At 36.4% G+C, this 23,481-nt stretch overlaps 1 pseudogene; it reads left to right on the forward strand.

Moving 5' to 3' along the window:
- The window catches only part of LOC126934421 (60S ribosomal protein L23a-like), a 34,546-nt pseudogene extending 21,727 nt beyond the window's left edge, over window positions 1-12,819 (forward strand).
- Window positions 12,820-23,481: the final 10,662 nt, after the last annotated feature.

Raw genomic sequence — 23,481 nt, forward strand, 5'->3', positions numbered from 1 at the left:
TGATGAGCATCAGGCTTTTTTTTCTTACAATTTTCTTGATATGAATAAACATTGTTAAGTCATTCTATAGTCATATGACTAGGTCTTGGTCTTTTAGTAAAACTGCCTGTCTTAACTGTGAACTTCACAAGTGCTTCTGGGCCTCCTTGCACCCACCTTTGGTATGATAAGACAGCCAAAGTGGGCTAGAGTTAGGCACTTCCCTTTTCCCACGTGGAAGGCCAGAGAGGGCTTGAGTCAGTATTTCCCTTTCCCCAGATAGTCTTTTATTAAAACCCCAATAGTCTAGGCTCTGGTAATATAGTTTCTCTTGAGGGTAGGCCTATTTAAAAACAGAATTCCCTGGTGTATTTCAATATGGTTTATTTTCCCCTCCTCCTAACAGAAACATGAGAGGATTTTTCTCTTGTATTCACTGGGAGAACATGGTTGAGCTCCTGGATGTAAATCTCACAGTGTCAGGGTCTCTCTGTGATTGGGTCTCTCTGAAATGTTTAACTCTCAGACATGCGCACTCTGAGCCTCTAGCAATTTATCAATTATGGTCAGGTTCTCTTACTTTATTACTGGTTTTCACGGAGGTTTTTGCTTAGGATTTTTGTTTCAGTAAATTGTGATTCTCCATATTTGCCTGTTTATCTCCCAAATTTGTGGGCAGGAGTTTACCCTATAGCCTTACTTCTGGACAAATTTATAAAGAGTTGTTAATTTTTCACTTTGTTCACCTTTTTACTTACTGTTAGGACAAGGTGACAACTTCCAAGTCCCTGACATGGTAGAATAGAAACTCAAACTCCCTCTTATTATCTAATTTTTATAGATACAATTTATTTATACTGTGTTAGGGAACATCTTTTGTGTGATATTCATTAGTATTTTCATTTTTAGAAAAACACAGATTCTTGTTTAGTGATATAATATAAGGTACATTTTTGTAAATATTCCAGGTGATATTTAGAAAAATGCATATTTTAATTCATGTACACAGAGTTTTGGTTACATGTGTTAAATTAATCTTTTAAATGTTTTCCAAGCTTTTATCTCAATAAAAATCAGAATTCTTTTATGATATAATAGAGAAATAATGTAATATAAATAGTAGATGCAATTGTGTAGTGTTAAAGTTTTGGTACAATGAAGGCTCTAATTCACATTTTCTCTGGAATATGATAGTAATAAAAATCTAATTTGTGTTGATGGGATTATACGGAATTATACCGATGATCTCTTTTATAAAGTATAGAGCAACAGTAACAATATAATGTACTACTATGTAAACTAAAATGTACTACATAATGTACTATTTAATATATAAAATAAATATTTTATTTATTCATATCTGAGGTTCATAATGGGTGTGACAGCTACCTCCAAGGTGCCCACAATCAATTCCATCTTTTTTGTATACATATGCCTTTTCTTCATTTAGTGATTGGCATAGGCAGGAGAACAGATATGTGGGAACAGGTATTATAAGTAATAGAAAAAATAAAATAAAAGCTTAACTTCTAAAAAATATAACAGGTAAAAAAGAAATGTGTGCTTCCTGTAAATATGCATAAATGCAGAGTCCAACCAAATGATGCAATATATTGCATAAAAGACAAAAATAATATAATTTATTATAATTGAAATTTAATGTTTTACTATACATAAAAGAAATTCTTACTATCTTTATATCTTATTTATGTATTTCTGCAACTATTAATAGAGCTTAGTGTAATTGGCTGGCCAATAAAGGAAAGAAAATGTCACCAGTAAAAAGGAATATGATAAGGTTTCTCAGTTATTTGTATTTTTTTAGAATGTCATCAATAACCTTCTTTCTGCAACTTAAGCAAATTGTGTTTCAAAAAGAAAGCTTGCTTTCTTGGGGCTGTCAGTCACTTCTCTTACTCTGCTGTGAAATTAATACACTTACCTTACACTCACCATCAATCTCATAGACCCACTAGAATTTTATGTTCATGGAGTATAATTGACTCTGTGTGTGAATGAAGCATCAAGAAACAGAGGGCACATATTGCATGTATTTCCTCTGCCCACACACATGCCCCATTTTTAAAATCACCTTCCACTTACAAAACACAAATTCTAAGATAAAATTAAGAACATAAAGATATAACAGATCATCAAACCAAGTGAAGAACCCTTCTGAGTGCAGGAGGGTCCCATGTGACTATACAGGTGAAACACCTGTGAAATTGATCTACCAAGATACATCTCACACAGAGCATAATGTCAGCAGAATGTTAGAAAATACTGAAGATTGGTTAGAAGTTTATTGATGTTATTCCATCTAGAGATCTCAATATCCCAAAAAAGCAAGAAAACAAAATAAAATTATAGATAATTATTACAACTGTAAAATTAATAGGACTAATAAAGTTTGGGAGGTTTGGTATAGTATAATAAAACACCGTCTTCTTCTTCCTGGTTCTTAACCAAGAGAGAGTAATTATAAGGAAGCATGAGCTCAAAATTAAATATCTGTTTATTCTGCAAAGTATAAAACTCCATAAGAAGTAAAATAAAAGAATGAGTCAGGAACCAGAGACTGATATAATGATTCTTCATTTTTTTTTCATCCCCAAATAAAGGCAGTCGGGGACATTGTAAAGAGCTGTCACAACTTATGAAATCAATCAAGGTTAGAGAAACTGGACATAGAAGAGAAAAATCTTAACCAGACCTTTTAGATCTACGTTTTTCTTTTTCTTTCTTCTTTTTTTTTTTTTTTTAACATCTTCTACATGCAGTAAAATGAGTTCATCACATTTAAGTACAATTAGACCTAAGAGGCTAAAGGGGCTAACAACAGGGGAAAATAGGGTAAGCAATGTGAGGGAAAACCAGGCACAAGCATCGGTTTTCATATTAGTCCACCTAATAAAATAATATAACCTATTTTGTCAATCGGAGAAGTCACCTCTTTCCCATTGTGATAAGCAAAACAAGGTACTGAAATTTTAAATTGGTAATGATAATGAAAATGTTGTCCCCACCTGGAAATAAATGAGGAAGTCATCTTTAGAAAACAAGAGGTTGGAGAAAGAGTAATTCTTTGTCTTTGAGAGTGATCAAATGTGAGAAGTGAGGGAGAATAGTGAGAGATGACTCCACATTTCCTTGGGTGCAAAGTGAGTCATTCAAAAGAAAGGAATGCATAGCCAAAAACATTAAGAAAGGGCTTGGGTGTTTGTTTTGTCACTAGAGTATTTATTCTGCCGTTTGGAGGAAACTCTCATAGTTAAGAGAAGTGGTTGGCTGACTTCCCCATACTCAGACAATGGGAGTTATATTTTCATTTTATAGGTATTATCTTTAATAAGTAATAACAGTGCATTACTTATTAAAGGTTTTCAGAAGCAGTTTACTTACTGTGGTTTTCTTGATCAGCTCCGTCCCAAGTTACTTATCAAGAGCTCTATCATAATGAAATAAGCTAACATCTCCAGTGAAATCAAACATTGATAGAAAATTTTAATGAAAAATAAAAACTAAAAAAAACTTTCAGAATCCTTGGGAATAGTAAAATGAAACTGTTTAATTTAAGGAACTTCCAAATTACTCTTCTAGTCCTGCTACTTATTTCTACTTGCCTATTTTTTTCTAGATTAAGATGTGTAATTGTTTACCCATCTCCCAATTTTTATTAAACAACTGAACTGAATAATCCATGTTCTACTCACTTCTCTATCCTGGCACAAAAATAAGCACTACCATTGGTTAAACTGTCTCTATAAGATACCACTGGAGGATGTTTATAATATTTTAAATAGAGTTCACAGTGAATCTTGACCACAATTCATATATCACAACAATGATTAGGGCATGCTATAGCCCATGACTCAGTTACAGTAAATACCATTATCCATATTCTGATTTCTCCTTGCCTACATATTGGACTTAGTTTAACACTTTGCCATGCATACTTTAGACTGGAACCTTAAAGATGTTTTATTCATTAATTCAACAATCATTTATTAATTGTCTTCTTTGTGCTAGGCTTTTTACTACATGCTTGGGATTCAGTTTATAAATGCATCCCTCAACCTCTTACACATTTGGCCCTCTGGCGTCACTCTCTTTCTTCATACCTGTCTGTTTTGTGGTCTTTCCCCACTAATTGTGGTGCTTGCTATATGCATCTCTCTTTCCTTTCTTGCTACAACAATTTGTCCTTCTGTTTGTCATCTTGGATCTAGCAAGAGATACAACTCATACATACATTAAGGGGATAATTGTCCCATGAATATGTTTGTTGACTTTCACTGGCCATTTTTGAAAGTGCAATAACAATTTTACTGGTTTTCTGTTATGACTGCCCTCACTCTGATTACTGCCCAAGCTTGCAAAGAAAACCTGACAAATCAGGTAATTTCTCCTTCAATTCAGTAGAGGAAATAGAATTAAGTCAATTTACCTATTGCTTAATTGGTTCATTGTCCCATGAGGACTTTACCAGTTTCTTGGGGTTGCTCTAACAAATTACCAAAACCTTGCTGACTTAAAATAATACACTTGTGTTCCTTTACAGTCCTGGAGGCCAGAAGTCTGAAATTAGTTCCACTGGAACAAAATCAAGGTGTCGGCTGGGTCATGGTTTCGCTTGTAGGGGAGAATCACTTCCTGGCCTATTCCAGCATTTGGAGGTTACTGGAATTTCTAGGCTTGTGGCTCCATCACTCCAATCTCAAGAGTAACATCTCTAAATCTCTCTCTACTCCATCTGCATATCACTTCTCCTGTCTGTCTATATGACCTCTCCTCCTGCCACTCTCTTATAAGGACATTTGCAATAACATTTAAGACCCACCTGAATAATCCACTGTAATCACTCCGTCTCAAGATCCTTAATTGAATCACATCTGTGAAGATGCTTTTTCCCTATAAGATAACAGATACAGGTCCCTGGAATTAAGACACAGATATCTTTGTGTGATCACTATTCAACCTGCTACAATGATAAATACAAATCAGTACATGAACCTGAGTTAGACTTGCACAGCAGAATCATATTGTCATCATCATCTAGAGGGTTGTTTTCAGGTATTCACCAGAATCCCTTAGGGTATTTGTTAAAAATACGAAATTAATAACATCAATTCTAAAATTGTGATTAAGTTGATTTTGTTTTCGATACAAGATTATAGAAACTTAAGAAGCAAATCTGAGTTCTTTGACCTAGGTGGTCTTTAGGAAAATACCTTGGAAAATAATGACCTGAAGTACTTTGCTTTGTACTATATAAAAAAGGACTTCCTACAATAAGTTTTTGTTTTAGGATTTAAAGTGAGACAAACCAGATAAATCAGATTGTTTTCTCAGTGACTTACAAGAAGTTCTGTAATTCATCAATGAAGAGTAATAATGTGATAGTTATCTCTGTGTCACAACTATGTCAGGCAGTCATGTATCAAGGAATCAAAGGAATATTCTGCCTTTGCTTTGGGGGAGCTGTTAAATTGGGTGATCTGTGTCAAATTTCCCAAAGAATAAACCGGACTGAGGCAGAGTTATCTAATATTATTTCCTACCAAATCTCTTAAATCAAGTCTCAGAATCTTACTATTGACAGAGTGTATCCTGGTCCTTTTCTCCTTTCCTCACTCCTTTCTTTCTTTCTTCTCCTTATCTTAGGCACAGGTGGTTGAATTAAAGACAGTCTTCATGTCGTACTTTATTACCATTGGTCTGTACATGTACTTGTATTCCTATCTGTCTGTCTATATATTTATACACATATATATGCACACGCACACATGCACACACATTACTTTTTTGGCATATCACACTCACGTTTCCCTCCTTGTTCCTTAAGAAAACATTCTCTATTTTTTTTTTTTTTTTTTTTTTTTGAGACAGAGTCCCGATCTGTCGCCCAGGCTGGAGTGCAGAGTGGTGCAATCTCAACTCACTGCAACCTCCTCCTCCTGGGTTCAAGCGATTTTCCTACCTCAGCCTCCAAAGTAGCTGGGACCACAGGCGTGTGCCACCACGCCCAGCTAATTTTTGTATTTTTAGTAGAGACAGGGTTTCACCATGTTGGTCAGGATGGTCTTGATCTCTTGACCTCATGATCCGCCTGCCTCAGCTTTCCAAAGTTCTGGAATTACAGGTGTGTGCCACAGTGCCCGGCCTAAGAAAACATTATTGTTTTTGTGTTTAATGTTTATATTGTATCTGTTCCTGTAAAAGGTATATTTTGCATTGTATGGCTGCCTGTATAATTTTTTAATAAACTCAAAGGATTTCTTTAATTTGAATTTTAACATGACAATAAAAGGATCAGTTAATGACTCGAATTGTAGTAGAGGTTCAGATTAAATGTTCAGATTTAATTGAACAATTCAGATTAATATGATATATGGTAACCTACTTGTGATATAATCATGTAATTTTGGTAATAACGCTAAGTGTTTGCAATAAGGGAATTTGTGAGCTCCATTTGGAAAAATGGTTAAGAGAGGAATGTCTCTTCTTGTGTTATTCTACTGGTTCTCCTCTTCTACATTCCATTTGGTCTATGTCTCAGGCTGATATGTGTTATATAACTTACATAAATCCTGTAAATCTATACTTGGAATTTCTCAAGTGAGAACTTTTAAGTGTAGTGTCTTCATCCATTATTGAAAGGACATTTGCTGTTTGGAAGTCAATCTGCCACTGTGTATCATGAGTGACAGTAGAAGGTGTCATCCTGGCTGTAACAGCATAGATTTTGCTATTTAGCTAAATGCTTACCTATGTTTGAGGATACAAACATCACAGTGTAGTATTTTCCCCTAATAGACCACAAATGTGTTGGAAAATACCTACTTCCAAATAAATGGACTTTTTTGAGATCCCCCCAATTAGATATGAGATCCATTATGATTGACTTACTCAAGACCAATGTTTGGCAAAGCACAGTTTGAGGGCCACCTGCATCAGAATCACTTGGTATTCTTTTTTTAAAATCAGTTTCCAGAATACAATCTAAAACTACAACACAGAAATAGTTTGGATGTGATCTGGGAAGATGCAGTTTTAATAAGTTCCCCAACTTATTCTGGTGCATAATAGAAATGGAGGAGCATTTAGATAAACATAATGAAATGACCTGGAAAGTACTTCACATTTTGGATAAAGATATATAAATTGATTATCAACTGATAATTTTAAATAATATATTAAGTACAATGAGTTCAATGAAAAACAGCATTATCTCTGACAGAATCATAGTCATCAAAAGACGCTCAGCCAATGGTGTTCAATGTTCTATGTCTAGCAAATGTATACATAAGGTCACTGTATGAGGCAGACAAATTTTAATTTAAAGATACGTACAGAACAGGTCAAGTTTTGGAAATCAGATGGCAAGTGAGATTTCAATTTTTATATGTTTTAATTAAAACGTTTTTGACATTGTTGTTAAATAAAAATAATACATTTATAAGTTTTGAGAATTCAACTTGTTTAAAAAGCTAAACATGATGAGAGAAAAATCATACCTTCAAATATTTTGTTCCAAATGTAACCACTAATAAGTTTCTTGATTCAATTTAGGGAAATAAGTTGTATATTCGTGTACATATGTTTATTTGTGTGTATGTGTCAAAACAGAATATAAATATATATACACATGAACATACACACACACGCATATAGATATGTATATATACACACATTTATGTATATATGTATATATGTTCACAAGCATATATATATGTGCGAATATATATACTTATATATTATGCTTTTTAAACTAGCTTTACTGTGGAATAGTTTACATATCATAAACCTCTTTATTCTAAGTATATAATAAATGATTTTAGTAATGATTTAGTCCAGTTTTAAAAATATTTTCATCAGCCTGAAATATTCTCATTTCCATTTTCATGTAAACACCACACTCTACCACGGCCCTTGGAAACCACTGATGTACATTCTGTCTTTATAAATTTTTCTTTTCTAGACTTTCTATATAAACAGAATCATACAATTTGTTTTGTATCTAGCTTCTTTCACTTAAAATGATGTTTTTCATATTTACCCAAATAGTAGCATACATTAGCAGCTCATTCATAATCCCAGGACTTTGGGAGGCTGAGGCAGGCTGATCACAAGGTCAGGAGATTGGGACCATCCTGGCTAACATGGTGAAACCCTGTTTCTACCAAAAATACAAAAGATTAGCCAGGCGTGGTGGTGGGAGCCTGTAGTCCCAGCTACTTGGGAGGAGAGGAAGGAGAATGGCGTGAACCTGGGAGGTGGAGCTTGCAGTGAGCCAAGATTGTGCCACTACACTCCAGCCTGGGTGCCAGAGCAAGACTCCATCTCAAAAAAAAAAAAAATTTTTTTTGGAATAGTATTCCATTGTATGGAAATACAACATTTCATTTATGTATTCACAAGGTGATAATTTGAGTTATTCTCACTTTTTTGCTATTATTTATAATGCTGCTATGAGTGATAGTATACATGTTTTTGTATAGACATATGTGTTCATTTCTCTTTGTTAATATTTATAGTCTAGATTTATACAGAAAAAAATTTAAACACTAACATTGAATATATTTGTTTTTACATTAGTAAGTACATTTTTAAGGAGCTAATATGTACCAGGCATTGTCTTAGGTCCTTAAATAAAGAAATAAAGAAAAAGACAAAATTTCCTTTCATAAAGCTTTGTTTTATTGTGTGGAAGACTAATAATGAATACAAGATAAAAATGTATTATACTGTATTTTAAAAAATTATTATTGGTCCAGAATTCTGATTGGTGAAAGAAGAGATTGCATTTAATTTTTCATATAATATATGAATATAAGAGTTTTTGGCTAATTCCTTAATATACTTTATTCCCCAGATGATTCAAATTGGCATAATGTACCTAATATATTAAATACACAGGGTTCGATGAGGTGAAAAAATAAAAAAATGAAAATGAAAACATATTGCTAAATATGGAGGCAGAATATAAAGTATAAAGGAATGTTCATGTATAACATATTTCAAATTTACTTAAAAACTTTCTGAAAGCAGATTCAGCTATTTACTTATTTTTAGCTATTTTTAAACTAAAGCTCATTTTAATTATGATCACACAACATAAACATCACTTTGAAAATACTTGGTTTTCTGTATATTTTAGAATTTTCAACCTGCCCAGTGAATTTCTTCATTTCCAGCCACCACCAACTTCCAGAGGGAGATATGAGAATTTCTATTTGAAATAAGAAAACAAATTTTTTGCAAATATTTTTATTTGCAAACCAAAACAAAAATTTTAGCACAATATTTAAAACAACTTCTGGTAATGTTTATTCATTTCCCTATTTAAAAATAAAGCTTTTTTGAGGGGCAGATCAAGATGGCCAAATCGAAGTTTCCACTGATTGTTCCCCCGACAGGAACACCAAATTTAACAACTATCAACACAAAGGAAATACCATCATAAGAACCAAAAACCAGGTGAGTACTCACAGTAATTCGTTTTAACTTCATATCACTGAAAGAGGCTCTGAAGAGGGTAGAAAAGACAGACTTGAATTACACCACTATTCCCCAATCCCTTGACAGCAAAGGCACGGCACAGAGAACCTCTGTGTTTGGGGAAGAGAAAGTGCAGCAACTGGGAGACTTTGCAGTTGAACTCAGTGTTGCCCTGTCACGGCAGGAAGCAAAACTGGGCTGAACTCAGCAGACACCCACCCCCGGGGGTAGAATTTAGATCATCCCTAACCAGAAGGGAATTGCCCATCTCAGCAGTCTACACTTGTTTTGGCAAGCCTTGCCATAGTGGGCTAATGTGCTCAGAAGCCTTAAATAAACTTGAAAAGCAGTCTAGGACACAACACAACTTATAGATGAGTCCCAGTACTGTGCTAAGCTTGGAGACAGTGACTTCAAGGCCATGTGACCTACTAAGACACCAGCTGGGGTGACTAAGGGAGTACTTTTGCCACCTCTCCGTGATCACCAACCAGCACAGCTCAACTTCTAAAGACACCCTTTTCCTTCTCTTGAGGAGAGTGAAACCAACCCAATAGTCCCAATAGGTTTTTTTTTTTTTTTTTTTTTTTTTCCTTAATAAATGGAAACTGACCCTTCTGGTCTTAATGCTTGAAACTTAAATTTGTTTTATCTTAGTTTTTTCCTCAGGAAATGAACTTAAGGTCTTAAAAAAAAGTATCAAAGATCTGAAACTCACCAGATCACCACAGACACCACATTTGGCAATGTGATGCCAAATCTCTCAATCATCATGGTTGCTTCATTGCCCCTCACTAGTTCCTGTTTACTTCTACATTGTTACATTTTTTTTTCCTGCTATATAAACTCCTAGTTTTAGTTGGTCAGAGAGAGAGATTTGAGACTGACCTCCCATCTCCTTGACTGCAGCACCTGATTAAAGCCTTCTTCCTTGGCAATACTCATCACATCAGTGATTGGCTTTTTGTGTGGTGAGTAGCAGGACTTAGACCAAATCCCTGGTGTTTTGATAACAAAAGAATGGAACAAAGAAAAGAGGACTTTGTCTTGCATTTTGGATACCAGCTGAGCCACAGTAGGATAGGGCACTGGGCAGGGTTGTGAGGCCCCCATTTCATGCCCTAGGTCCCGGATGACATATCTAGACATGCCCTGAGTCAGAATAGAATTTGCCGCTTTGAAGGGAAGGACTTAGTCCTGGCAGGATTTAATCACCTGCTGACTAAAGAGCCCTTGGGTCCAAAGTGAATACTAGTGGTAGCGTGGCAGGGATCCCTGTGAGCCTGTGACAGTGGTAGCCAGGAGGTAAGGTTCTTCTGCCTGTGCAAAGAAGAGCGAAGAGTGGGAAGGACTTTGTCTTGTGGTTTGAGTGACAGATCACTGCATTGGAATACAGAATGAGGTAGATTCCTATAGTTTTTTACTCTAATCCGTGGCTCCCAGCCAGCATCGCTAGACCAGCCCAGTGCCTAAGGGAACTTGCTGCCCTGAACAGAAGGACACAAGACTGGCTGTCTTCAACACCAGCTGATAGTAGAAGCTTAGGGCTTGGAGCAAACATAGGTGGTAGCCAGGTAGTGGTTAGATTAGGCCTTGGATAAGACCCAGTGCTCTACTGACTTCAGGTCTAACCCAGTACAATCCCAATGGTTGTGGTCACAGGGATGCTTATGTGACCCCTTCTCCAGCTCTAGGTGGCTCAGGATAGAAAGGCAGATTCTGTTTCTTTGGGAGAAAGTAAAGAAAGGGAACAAGAGTCTCTGCCTGGTAATCCAGAGAATTATTTCAGATCTTATCCAAGACCATTGTGAAAGGAAAATAAATCTTGAGGCCCCCAAATCACTAAGCTAAAGGGAAAAGTCAAGCCAAGCTGTGAACTACTTAGGGCCAACCTGCCTTCCATTTCGTTCAAAGTCACCCCTCTGCTCACTGAGATAAATGCATATCTGATTGCCTCGTTTAGAGAAGCTAATCAGAATCCCAAAGAAACACAACCATTTGTCTCTTATTTACCTATGACCTGGCAGCCACCTCCCTGCTTTGAGTTGCCCTGTCTTTGCTTCTAGTCATCCCCCTTTTCCAGACCAAACCCATGTTCATCTTACATATGTTGATTGATGTCTCATGTCTCCCTAAAGCGTATAAAACTAAACTATGCCCTGACCACCTTGGGCACATGTTGTCAGAACCCCCTGAGGCTGTGTCGTGGGCGTGCATCCTCAACCTTGGCGAAATAAAGTTTCTAAATTAACTGCGACCAGTTTCAGATTTTCAGGGTTCACACCACCAAGGCAGCAGTTTTATAAATCTTCAAGAACCAAAGTGTTACTGGGTTTGGGGTGACCCCTAATGCAGATATGGCTTAGATCACAATACTCATCTTCTTTTGAATACCTGGAAAGCCTTCCCATGAAGGACATGATACCTAATTCTTCAATGCACAACTAAAGACAAATATCCACAAGCATCAGTTCATCCAGACACACATGACTGCACCAAAGAGACAATGTAAGGTAACAGACACCAATCCTGGAGAAACAGAGGTATGCAACCTTTCAGAAAGAGAATTCAAAATAGCTGTTTAGAGGAAATTCAAAGAAATTCAAGAAAACACAGAGAATAATTTCAGAATTCTTTCAGGTAAATCTAACACAAAGATTGAAATCATTAAAAATAATCAAGCAGAAATTCTGGAGTTAAAAAAATGTAACTGACATACTAAATAATGTATCAGAGTCTCTTAATAGCAGAATTGATCAAGCAGAAGAAAGGATTAGTCAGCTTCAAGACAGGCTATTTGAAAATATGTAATCAGAGGAGATAAACAAAAAAAGAATAAAAAATCATAAAGTAGCCCTTTTCACAAGACGGCGCTGAAAGCAAAGAAGGAAGCTCCTGCCCCTCCTAAAGCCAAAGCCAAAGCTAAGCCTTTAAAGGCCAAGAAGGCAGTGTTGAAAGGTGTCCACAGCCACAAAAAAAAAGAAGATCCGCACATCACCCACCTTCGGGCGGCCCAAGACACTGCGACTCCAGAGGCAGCTCAAATATCCTCGGAAGAGCGCCCCCAGGAGAAACAAGCTTGACCACTATGCTATCATCAAGTTTCTGCTGACCACTGAGTCTGCCATGAAGAAGATAGAAGAGAACAACACACTTGTGTTCATTGTGGATGTTAAAGCCAACAAGCACCAGATTAAACAGGCTGTGAAGAAGCTCTATGACATTGATGTGGCCAAGGTCAACACCCTGATTCAGCCTGATGGAGAGAAAAAGGCATATGTTCAATTGGCTCCTGATTACGATGCTTTGGATGTTGCCAATGAAATTGGGATCATCTAAACTGAGTCTAGCTGCCTAATTCTAAATATATATATATATCCTTTCAACAGCAACAACAACAAAAAAATCATAAAGTATGCCTACAAGATCTAGAAAATAGCCTCAAAGGGCCAAATCTAAGTTATTGGCATTAAAGAGGAGGTAGAGAAAAAGTGGTAGAAATTTTATTCCTAAGAGTACTAACAGAGAAGTTGCCAAACCTAGAGAAGATATCAACATTGAAGTACAAGAAGGTTATAGAACACCAAGCAGATTTAACCCAAACAAGATTACCTCAAGACATTTAACAATCAGACTCCTTCAAAATCCTAAAAGCAGGAATATAGCAAAAAGAAATAATATACAATAGAGCCCCAATACATCTGACAGCAGTCAGTGGAAAGCTTAAAGGGAAGGAGAGAGTGGCATGACATATTTAAAGTGTAGAAGAAAAAAAGTACCCTAGAATAGTACATTTCGTAAAAATATCCTTCAAACATAAAAAGAGAAATAAAGACTTTCCCAGAGAAACATAAGCTGAGAAATTTCATCAACATCAGATCTAACCTACAATAAATGCTAAAGGGAGTTCTTTGTTCAGAAAGAAAAGGATGTTAATAAAATACAAGAAACTTTGTCTGTAGGTACAAAACTGGCTGGTTATAGTAAGTACATAGAAAAACACAGAATATTATGATACTGTAATTATAATGGTGCAAACTACTGTTAAGTAGAAAAATGAAAAGATGAACCTATAAAAAAATAACAAATACAACAACTTTGCCAGGTACAGACAGAATAGAAACTACAAAAAGTTAAAAAGTGTGGGAAGGAAGTTAAAGTATAGAATTTTTATTAGTTTTCTTTTTGCTACTTTGTTCATGCAAGCAGTGTAAAATTGTCACCAGTTTACAATAATGTGTTATATGATAGTATTTGCAAGTCTCATGAAAAGATACAATGGATACACGCACAAAAAAATAACAAGCAAGAAATTAAGGCATACCACCAGAGACAATTATCTTCAATAAAAGGAAGACAGGAGGGAAGGAAACAAGGAAGAGAAGACTAATAAAACAACCAAGAAACAACAAAATTGTGGGAATAGTTCCTTACTAATCAACAAAAACAAAGAATGTAAATGTACTAAATCCTCCAATAAAAAGACATAGAGTAGCTGAATGAATCCAAAACAAGACCTAATGATTTGTTGCCTACAAGAATCACACTTCATCTTTAAAGACATAAATAGTTTAAAAATAAAGTGATGGAAAAAGATATTCCATGCCAATGGAAACCAAAGAAGAGTAGGCGAAGCTTTACTTATATCAAAAAAGATAAATTTCAAGACAAAATCATAAGAAGAGAAAAGGTCATTATGATAAAGGAGTCAATTAATCCAGAAGATTTAACTATTTTAAATATATATGTGCTCAACACTGAAGCACTCTGATATAAAGCAAATATTAGAGAGAAAGAGAGAGATAGACTCCAATACAATAATAGCTGGAAATCTCAACCGACCTCAACACACACTTTCAGCACCGGACAGATCTTAACATACACTTTCAGCATTGGACAGATCTTACAGACAAAAAATCAACAAAATGACATTGGACTTAATCTACACTATAGACCAAATGGAACTAATAGATATTTACAGACTATTTAATCCAACAAATGCAGTATATAAATTTTTCTTTTCAGCACATGGATCATTCTCAAGGATAGACCATATGTTAGGTCACAAAACAAGACTAGAAACATTCAAAAAATTGGAATAATAACAGGAATCTTGTCCTACCACAGCAGAATAAAACTAGATATTAATAACAAGGGGATTTTTGGAAACTACACAAACATGGAAATTAAGCAATATGCTACTGAATGATCAGAGGGTTAATGAAGTAATTATTTAAAAATTGAAAAATTTCTTGAGACAAATAATAATGGAACTATACAAAAGCTTATGGTATATAGCAAAAGTAGTACTAAGATAGGTTTGTAGCTAAAAGCTCTGATATCAAGAAAGGAGAAAAACATCTAATAAACAACCTAACAATGCATCATAAAAATTGGAAAAACAAGATCAAATCAAGCCCAAAATTAGTAGAGGAAAACTAATAATAAATGTAAAAACAGAAATAAATAAAAATGAAGAAAACAACACAGATGATCAATAGAACAAAAAAATTGTATTTTGAAAACATAAAACAGAATTGAAAAAATTTAGCCAGTTTAACTAAGAAGATAAAAGAGAAGACTAAGATAAATAAAATCAGAGAGACTTTACAAATGATACCACAAAAATTCAAAGGTTCATTAGTGTCTACTAGGAGAAGCTATACAGCAATGAATTGAAATATTGAGAATAAATAGATCAATTTCTAGACACATTCAATATACCAAGATTTAACTATGAAAACATCCAAAACCTGAACAAGCCAATAAATGTAAGATGATCAAAGCTGTAATAAAAAAAGTCTCACAGCAAAGAAAAGTAGGGGACCCAATGGCTTCATTGCTGAATTTTACCAAACATTAAAAGAAGAGCTAGTATAAATTCTACTCAAACTATTTCAAAAAAATAGAGGCGAGGGAATACTTTCAAATGCATTCTCTAAGGCGGGTGTCACTCTAATATCAAAACCAGACAAAGACACGATACAAAAAGAAAATCAATGGCTGATATATCTGACATATTTTCATGCAAAAATTCTCAACAAAATACTAGCAAACCAAATTCAACAACACATTAAAAAGATCATTCATTATGACCAAGTAGAATTTATCCCTGGGATGCAAGGAGAGTTGAACATAGGCAAATCAATAAATGTGATAAATCATATCAAGAAAATGAACGACAAGACCCATATGATCATTTCAATTGATGCTGAAAAAGCATTTGATAAAATTTAACATTCTTTCATGATCAAAACTGGGTACAACGGGAATATATCTCAACATAATAAAAGGCATAGACAACAGTTTCACAGCTAGTCTCATTCTGAATGAGGAGAAACTGAAAACCTTTTCTCTAGGATCTGGAACATGATAAAGATGCCCCCCAACACCACTGTTACTCAACATAGTACTGGAAGTTTGAGAGCAGTCAGACAAGAGAAAGAAATAAAGGGCATCCAAATTGGAAAGAAAGCAGTCAAATTATCCTTGTTTGCAGATAATACAATCTTGTGTTTGAAAAACCTAAAGACTCCAGCAAAAAAAAAAAAAAAAAAAAAAAAAAAAAAAAAAAATTAGAACTAATAAACCAATTTAACCAATTTAGTATAGTTGCAAGATACAAAATCAACATACAAAAATCGAGTATTTCTCTATTCCAACAGTGAGTAATCAGAAAAAGAAATCAAGAAAGTAATCCCATTTACAGTATCTACAAATAACATTTGATACCTACGAATTAACTTAATCAAGGAAGTGAATGATCTGTACAATGAAAAGTATAAAACATTGATGCAAGAAATTGAAGAAGACACAAAAAATAGAAAAATATTCCATATTCATGGATTGGGAGACTCATTATTGTTAAAATGTCCAGTCTAGCCAAAGTAATCTGCAGATTCCATGCCATCTCTATCCAAAATACCAATGACATTCTTCACAGAAACAGAAAAAAAATTATAAAATTTATATGGAACCCCTAAAGACCCAGAATAGCCAAAGCTATCCTGAGCAAAAACAACAAACCTGGAGGAATCGTATTACCTGACTATTGTAACCAAAATGCATGGTATTGGCATAAAAAGAGACACATAGACCAGTAGAGCAGAATAGAGAAGGCAAACAAAGGTGTCAAAAACATACTATGAAAAAAAATGGTCTCTTCAACAGATGGTGCTGGGAAAATTTAATATTTATATGCATGAGAATGAAAATATGCAAAAGTCAAATAAAAATGGATTAAATACTGAAATCTAAGACATTGTATTATGAAAGTACTAGAAGAATACATTAGGGAAGCTCTCCATGGGATTGGACAGAGATTTCTTGAGTAATACTCCACAAGTACAGGCAACCAAAACAAAAGTGGGCAAATGAAATCACAAGTCAAAAAACTTCTGCACAGCAAAGAAAACAGTTTTAACAGGAAACAGCCACAGAGTCAGACAAAATAATTTCAACCAACTCATGTGACAAGGGATTAATAACTAGAATATTAAAGGAGCTCAAACAACTCTATAGGAAAGAGAATCTAATCATCCAATTGAAAACTGAGCCAAAGATTTGAATAGACATTTCTCAAAAGAAACTTACAAATGGCAAACAGGCATATGAAAAAGTGCTTAGCATCGTTGATCATCAGACGGATGCAAATAAAAACTACAATATCATCTTATCCCAGTTAAAATGGTTTTTATCCAATACATAGCTGTAACAAATGCTGGCAAGGATGCGGAAAAAAAGAGAATCCTTTTATATACTGTTGGTGGGAATGTAAATTAGTACAACTACTATGGAGAACAGTTTGGAGTTTCCTCAAAAAACAACAAAAAAAAATAACTATTGTATAATCCAGCAATCCCACAGCTAAATGTGTACCCAAAAGAAAGAAAATCAGTGTTTTGAAGAGATATCTGAGCTCCCATGTTATTGCAGCACTATTCACAATAGCCAAGATTTAGAAGAACGTAAGTGTCCATCAACAAACAAATGGATTAAGAAAATGTGGTATATATATACAATGGAGTGCTATTCAGCCCTAAAAAGAATGAAATCCTGTTATTGTCCACAAGATGGATAAAACTGAAGGCAGTTATGTTAAGTGAAATAAGCCAGGCACAGAAAGACAAACTTTGCACATCCTCACTTATTTGTGGCAGCTTAAATTTAAAACAATTGAACTCATAGAGATACAGTAGAAGGATGGTTACCAGAGGCAGGCACAGGTAGTCTGTGTGTGTTGGGGAGTAAGATGATATGGTTAATGGATACAAAAAAATAGCTAGAAAAAATGAATAAGACCTAGTATTTGCTAGTGATAGATGCAAGAGGCAGATGTGGGAGGGTCCCCAGAGAATCTCTGACTTGCCCCACAGTGTTTGTATCAGTTGCTTTTGAGCTGATGAGGGAACCTTCCCAGGGCCTTCCCGGGCATGCCCTCAATGGACTGGGGGCCCATCTGCAGACTGGGGAAAGGGGGTGGAGCCACCAGGAATTCGTGCCTTACACTGTGGGGGAGGAGCCTGACCTCTTCAGCTCATGTGTGTTGGTCTAGTATTTAATCTGTGAGATGAGAGCCTGTTGGCAGGACCCTTTATTTTCACTGAGCACTTTCTTTTAATAAATTCCACCCTCCTCACCTTTCAATGTGTCTGCATACCTAATTTTTCCTGGTCTTTAGACAAGAACCTGGATTTTAGCTGAATTAAAGAGCAAAACTCCTGCATCATTTTGGTGGCCCATATGGGGACATGAGGAAAGGTGAGTAAAATGCAGACCAAAAAATCTCTTTCTCTTTTGTTTCTGAGCTTTTTCTTGTCCTCAGAATTCTTCTGAAGGTAGAAGGAACTGCAACCCCCCCACCCCACCACCACTGTCACTCTTGGGGGTTGGGAATGTCAGCCGTGGTTCCACCTAGACTTTTCTATAGCATTTTCCTTATTTTTGGGACTGTAATGCCATCTACCTTTTTTTCCCCTAACAGCGGCAGGCACATGCGGGATGAACAGGCAAGCAGTGGTGCCCCATCCCTCTTCCCTCCTGACTGGAGCTGGGACACGTGGTCCAAGGGCTCCACAGAGCAGCCTGGCTGGCATTCCCTGCAATATCCATGGTGTCTTCCCCTTCGAGGAGTCCAGCTCTGTGAAAGCCCCAGGGAAGAAACAACAATTAAAAGTTTTCCTCCCTGATGGAAGAACTCATTTGCATAAGAATAAAAAGCTTTTCCTCCAGGCATCTTTCCAGCTGTACCTCAAGCTTTTTTTTTTTTTTTTTCTTCTCTCCACCCAGTCAGCAGTTAACACAGCCTTGAACTTTAAGCTACTTTTTCTTTTCTCTATCAGGTCAGCAGTTAACTTTTATATAAAAGGCTTTTTTTTTTTTTTTTTTTTTTTTAGAAGACATTTTACCAGGCTAGGACCCCAAATTAAAACTGTAAAGTTTTAATTATGAAAAAGGATTTGTGAGGTTGGTCTGAAGCTGTAGCCAATCTGGTGACTTTACATATCTTTCTGTATGGTTCTACCAGAACAAGGGGTACCCTAGGATGGGATGCAGGCCTAGGATTCCATAGGCCCACAGTTCAAGGCCGACCAGCAAACTGGTCAGTGGCAAACTTTGCTGCAGGCCTCCATCTTGTTTCACTTTCTTGGAAGTATGACCTTTAACCAAGTGGCAGTGCTTTGTTGTAGTCTCCGCCATTTTACAGTGGCAGCCTGAGTTCAATCTTGACTTAGGGAATGAGTCCCTTGCAGCTTGGTATCTGAATGATCTTTGCCATTTGCTGAGTATTTTTCCCTCAGTGAACTTCCTTGAATTTTCCCTTCTCTGAGCACCTGGAAGGTTACCTTTGGTAAAGTTCAAGAGCCAGAAATATTGACTGCTTGGTGTGGCTAAAGTCAGATAATAGACATTTAAACAAATTTTCTTAAAGTGTACTCACTATAATTAAAAGTGGATATCCAAGTTATAGGCATATTTCAAAGGCCTTTATGTTTTTATTTTCTTGGGTCTTGTTTTGCTGGAAAAGTTTTTTTTTTCCCTCAGTAAACTCAATTGTTCTCCATTTTGCATTGCCACTCAATAATGCTCACGAGAGGCCGTAAGGTAATTTCTTATGGCCAGGGACTCTTTGGGAAAAGCAGAAAAGGCACCATGGATTCCATTTTGGGAGAGACCTCTGTTTTCCTCATGGAATCCCAGGAATTAGAGGCAGACAGATTCCTTGCAAAATCTGTTTTTCTCTTCCAGCTATACCTGTTTATTGGGCCCTGGAAACAGCATGCTTTCCTAGCATTGCTCTTAAAGGGCTCCACCCAGAGGCCAATAATCCAGCTGGGAGATTGGTGAATGAAAAATCTTGTAACTACTAGATCTGCTTCTGTTTGTCTGTGTGGTTATATATGTGTTGTGTGTGGTGTCTATAAAAAAGAGCTCTAATTAATTGACTTCAAGAAGGACAAACACTTGGATCAAATATTTTTTAAAGGTAAGATAAAAGCTGTAGTAACTTTTGGCTCATGTGACTTTAATCTTTGAGACATAAGAACAGCTTAAAGATTATTGATAGAATGCAGATGTCATAAAAATGTAAATTTTTGCCTGGGGTTAAAGGATTGTTTATAATTAGATAAAATAAAGCTAAAAATTTAAACAAATTGTGGTTGCAAGTTAATCTTACAAAAGAAGTTCCATGTGTGAACATTGACCAAATTCAAAAGAGTTATAGAAAGTTTTTGATTTTTTAAAAAATTTCTGCATCATCATTTTGGCAAAATAAATAATTTACGGTAATCTGGAATTGTATTTCGTAACATCAAGTGTTTTAAACCTCTCACATCTAATGGGCTTCCAAAATCAAAATTCAGCTTCAAAATTGTCTTCCCTTGCACCTGGCTTTTGAGAGGGCCCCTGGATCATCCAGAAGAGAGGTAATCAGAATTAGTTGACATGTTTAGGTACATTGGATTGCCAAAATGATGTTTAATCTTCTTTAAGTTATATTTTAGGGAATAATATTAATGTATGTTTCAAAATTGTATGGGATTTATAAAATTCTAATGTCTGCACATATGCTATCAATCACAATTAAGGTTGTTATTTTAAGTTATTGTAAACCGTGGAGATAACCAAATTTCTTTGTCAATCGTGCTTTTAATTGTAACTACTCTGGACATTTTGTTATCCACAGACAATTGTTATCTTGTTTTGATCCTCTTCGAAACATGGTTTATAATCTGCTATAGAACAGGTGTTCTCAAATGCATGTTTCTGGTAATTTGGAGATTGTGACATTGGAATAAGGAAAAAACAGGACTCTGGAAGAGCTGAAATGTTCATGGATATCAAGCAGAACAAGAGTTAACTGAATGGTCTGTGGAAACTGAAGTAATCTTTTTTACTTTTGCTTGGAACATTCCTGATCCTTGTTTTGTTCTTCAGAGTCAAGGAAACTTGTTTTGAGCTATGTATGACCTTTAATAATTGAGTAGGGTATACGCTTGTGAACAAAATTTGGAGCATATTTCTTTCTCGCTCTCTGCCTGGCTTCTCCAGGATTTGGAAACTAGTTGTGAGTATTCTTAACTTATGGCAATATAGTTGTTTACATCTGTGCAATAGGAATCCTTTTTTTCTCTCTCTCTCTCAACAGGATGCAATTGGAGAAACTGGTTGTTTTACCCAGGCTTTGACTGGGAGAGTATGCTTCCTCTTAAGGAATTGTTTGATTTCCCTTACAGAGGGATAACTGACATCACACCTTGTCTACACAGTACCCCGTACATGATTCTTAACCTGCAGTGAGTAAAGAATGTCACTTTTCAACAGTGCCAGAAACCCTATGCCTATGCTCTTGAGACCTCAAGGAGAGAGGAGTTTACCTAAGTCACAGGTATTTGAGGAGACAAACCCATAGGTGGGTGCAGCTTTAGAAAGTTCTGTCTCAGATTCCTTGTGGAACAGAGTTCCATTAAAGCCAATTTAAAAAGCCTGTGTAGAAATAATTATTCTTGCTGCACTTTATGGAAACAATCAGGCCAAGCATAAGACTAAAGTTTATTTTGCAAATGACCCAGTCCTATCATGATTTGTTTTTAACAAAAATGAGGACTAGAGAGAGAGAAATTGTGTTTCAAAACTTATACATTTGTCACTAAATTCTAGACTCTAGTTGTTTTTAAGTTTTTGCATATGTTTTAGACTAACGCTGCTTGTTCCAGTGGACCAAACAGACATCTCAGACAGCAGCTCAGAAAGAACAAAAGGGATGGGTAATGTAAAAATCTGGATCAATATTCTATTTCTGAGCAAATATCCTGCAAATCCTGCCAGGTGATGGGAATAAATAGGGTGCCCATTACTTGAAGGTTTCCTTTTTAGGAAAGTAAGACCAAGGGAGCCAAAGCCAAGTCCCATGCACCCAAATCTTAGCAAGCATAACTATAGCCAACAGTTATCCGGGCATGTCACAAGACATCCTTTTCTCTCCCTTGTTGGAGGACTTAATTACACAACTTCACCTTAGTGTTCAGCTTATGTAGTCTATGCAACCCCCCATATTTTTACTCCAAACTCCATTCCAAGCTTCATGTCAACCTAGAAAAGAAAACTAGACCTGAGGGATCCAGAGGCAGATGATAACAAAAGTTAAAAGGCACAGCACCAGTGAGCCTGACTGAATCTTGCCAATTAAGCCAAGCTTCCTATTTTGTGGATAAAGGTCATGCTAGTATCCATGGCATAAATGAGGTCTAGGGAACTCAAAGGCTACTGTCATCAGGGAAGATAGGCCATATATGGGTAAGAGCAAATATTCCTACTCCTTAGGTCCCCCTGTTAACATGGGCAAAAGCCACCTTGACACCCATAGGTGGTCCCTGTCATGGTTGCCGGGGCTTGGGGATATTAGGACAGAAGAAAGAAAAAGAGACTACTCATTTTCTGTCCTTCACATATCCCAGGTATTCACTAGGAAGAGAAGGGACCCTGGGATGCCTCACTCCCGTCTTCTAGATGGGTAGCCATTCATCTTCAGTCTGTACCCCTTTTGAATCCATCCTGAACCCCTGGGACTCCTTTGAAAAAAACACCTTTTTTGATTGTTTGTTTGTTTTCCTTCTTCCTCTTCTGTCATCTCTTTACAGATAGGTAACAGTGTTTCCTTACTATGGGACACTTCCCTCAGATGCATCCTCCAAACTAGGAAAAGCTAATTTCCCAAACCTTAAACTCGTCTTAGAATTGGGCTCAGGGGAAAGGAACCCGGAAGCCTCACATGCCAGCAAAAGGGTAAAAGATTTTTTTAACCAGTTGGTCTTTTGGCTTCCCCCTCCCTGTGCAAACAGGTAAAAGATCTTGAGATTTTTGAGCTGTCCTTACTGCTCCCTTATTTCATTTCGATACATGCTTTCTACTAACCTGGTTTATCTCTTCTAGACTTCAGGCCCTCAAACTCCAGTCATGCAACCAGAGCCTCAGACAATGGACCCTTCTGCCAGGGACTTGTAGAGAGACCTCTGAGGGAGCTGTGACTGCCATTTTCAAAAAACAGTGCCCCCTGTCAGCAGGAAGCAGTTAAGATTAGTCTTTGTCCCTAAGCTTATTTCTAAGGGCAGTTAGATGTGTGTGCTTCTTTAGAGGGGGGAATGATAGATGCAGGAGACAGATGAGGGAAGGTCCCTAGAGAATCTCCAACCCACCCCACAAGTGTTTACATCGATATTTTATGTGGATGGGGGAACCTGCCAGGGCCTTACCTGGGCATGTCCGGCAACAAACTGGGGGCCCGCCTACGCACTGGGAGAGTGTGGCGGAGACACCAGCAATTCATGTCTTATGCCTTATGGAGCGGAAAGGAGCCTGGCCTCTTCAGCTCTTGTGTGGTGGCCTGGTATTTACTTTGTGAGGTGGGAGCCTATTGGCAGGACCCCTGTTTTTGACTGAGAGCTTTATTTATTTATTTATTTATTTATTTATTTTTTATTTTGAGATGGAGTCTCACTC

This window comes from Macaca thibetana, chromosome 13 (assembly GCF_024542745.1).
Source record: "Macaca thibetana thibetana isolate TM-01 chromosome 13, ASM2454274v1, whole genome shotgun sequence".
NCBI lineage: Eukaryota > Metazoa > Chordata > Mammalia > Primates > Cercopithecidae > Macaca > Macaca thibetana.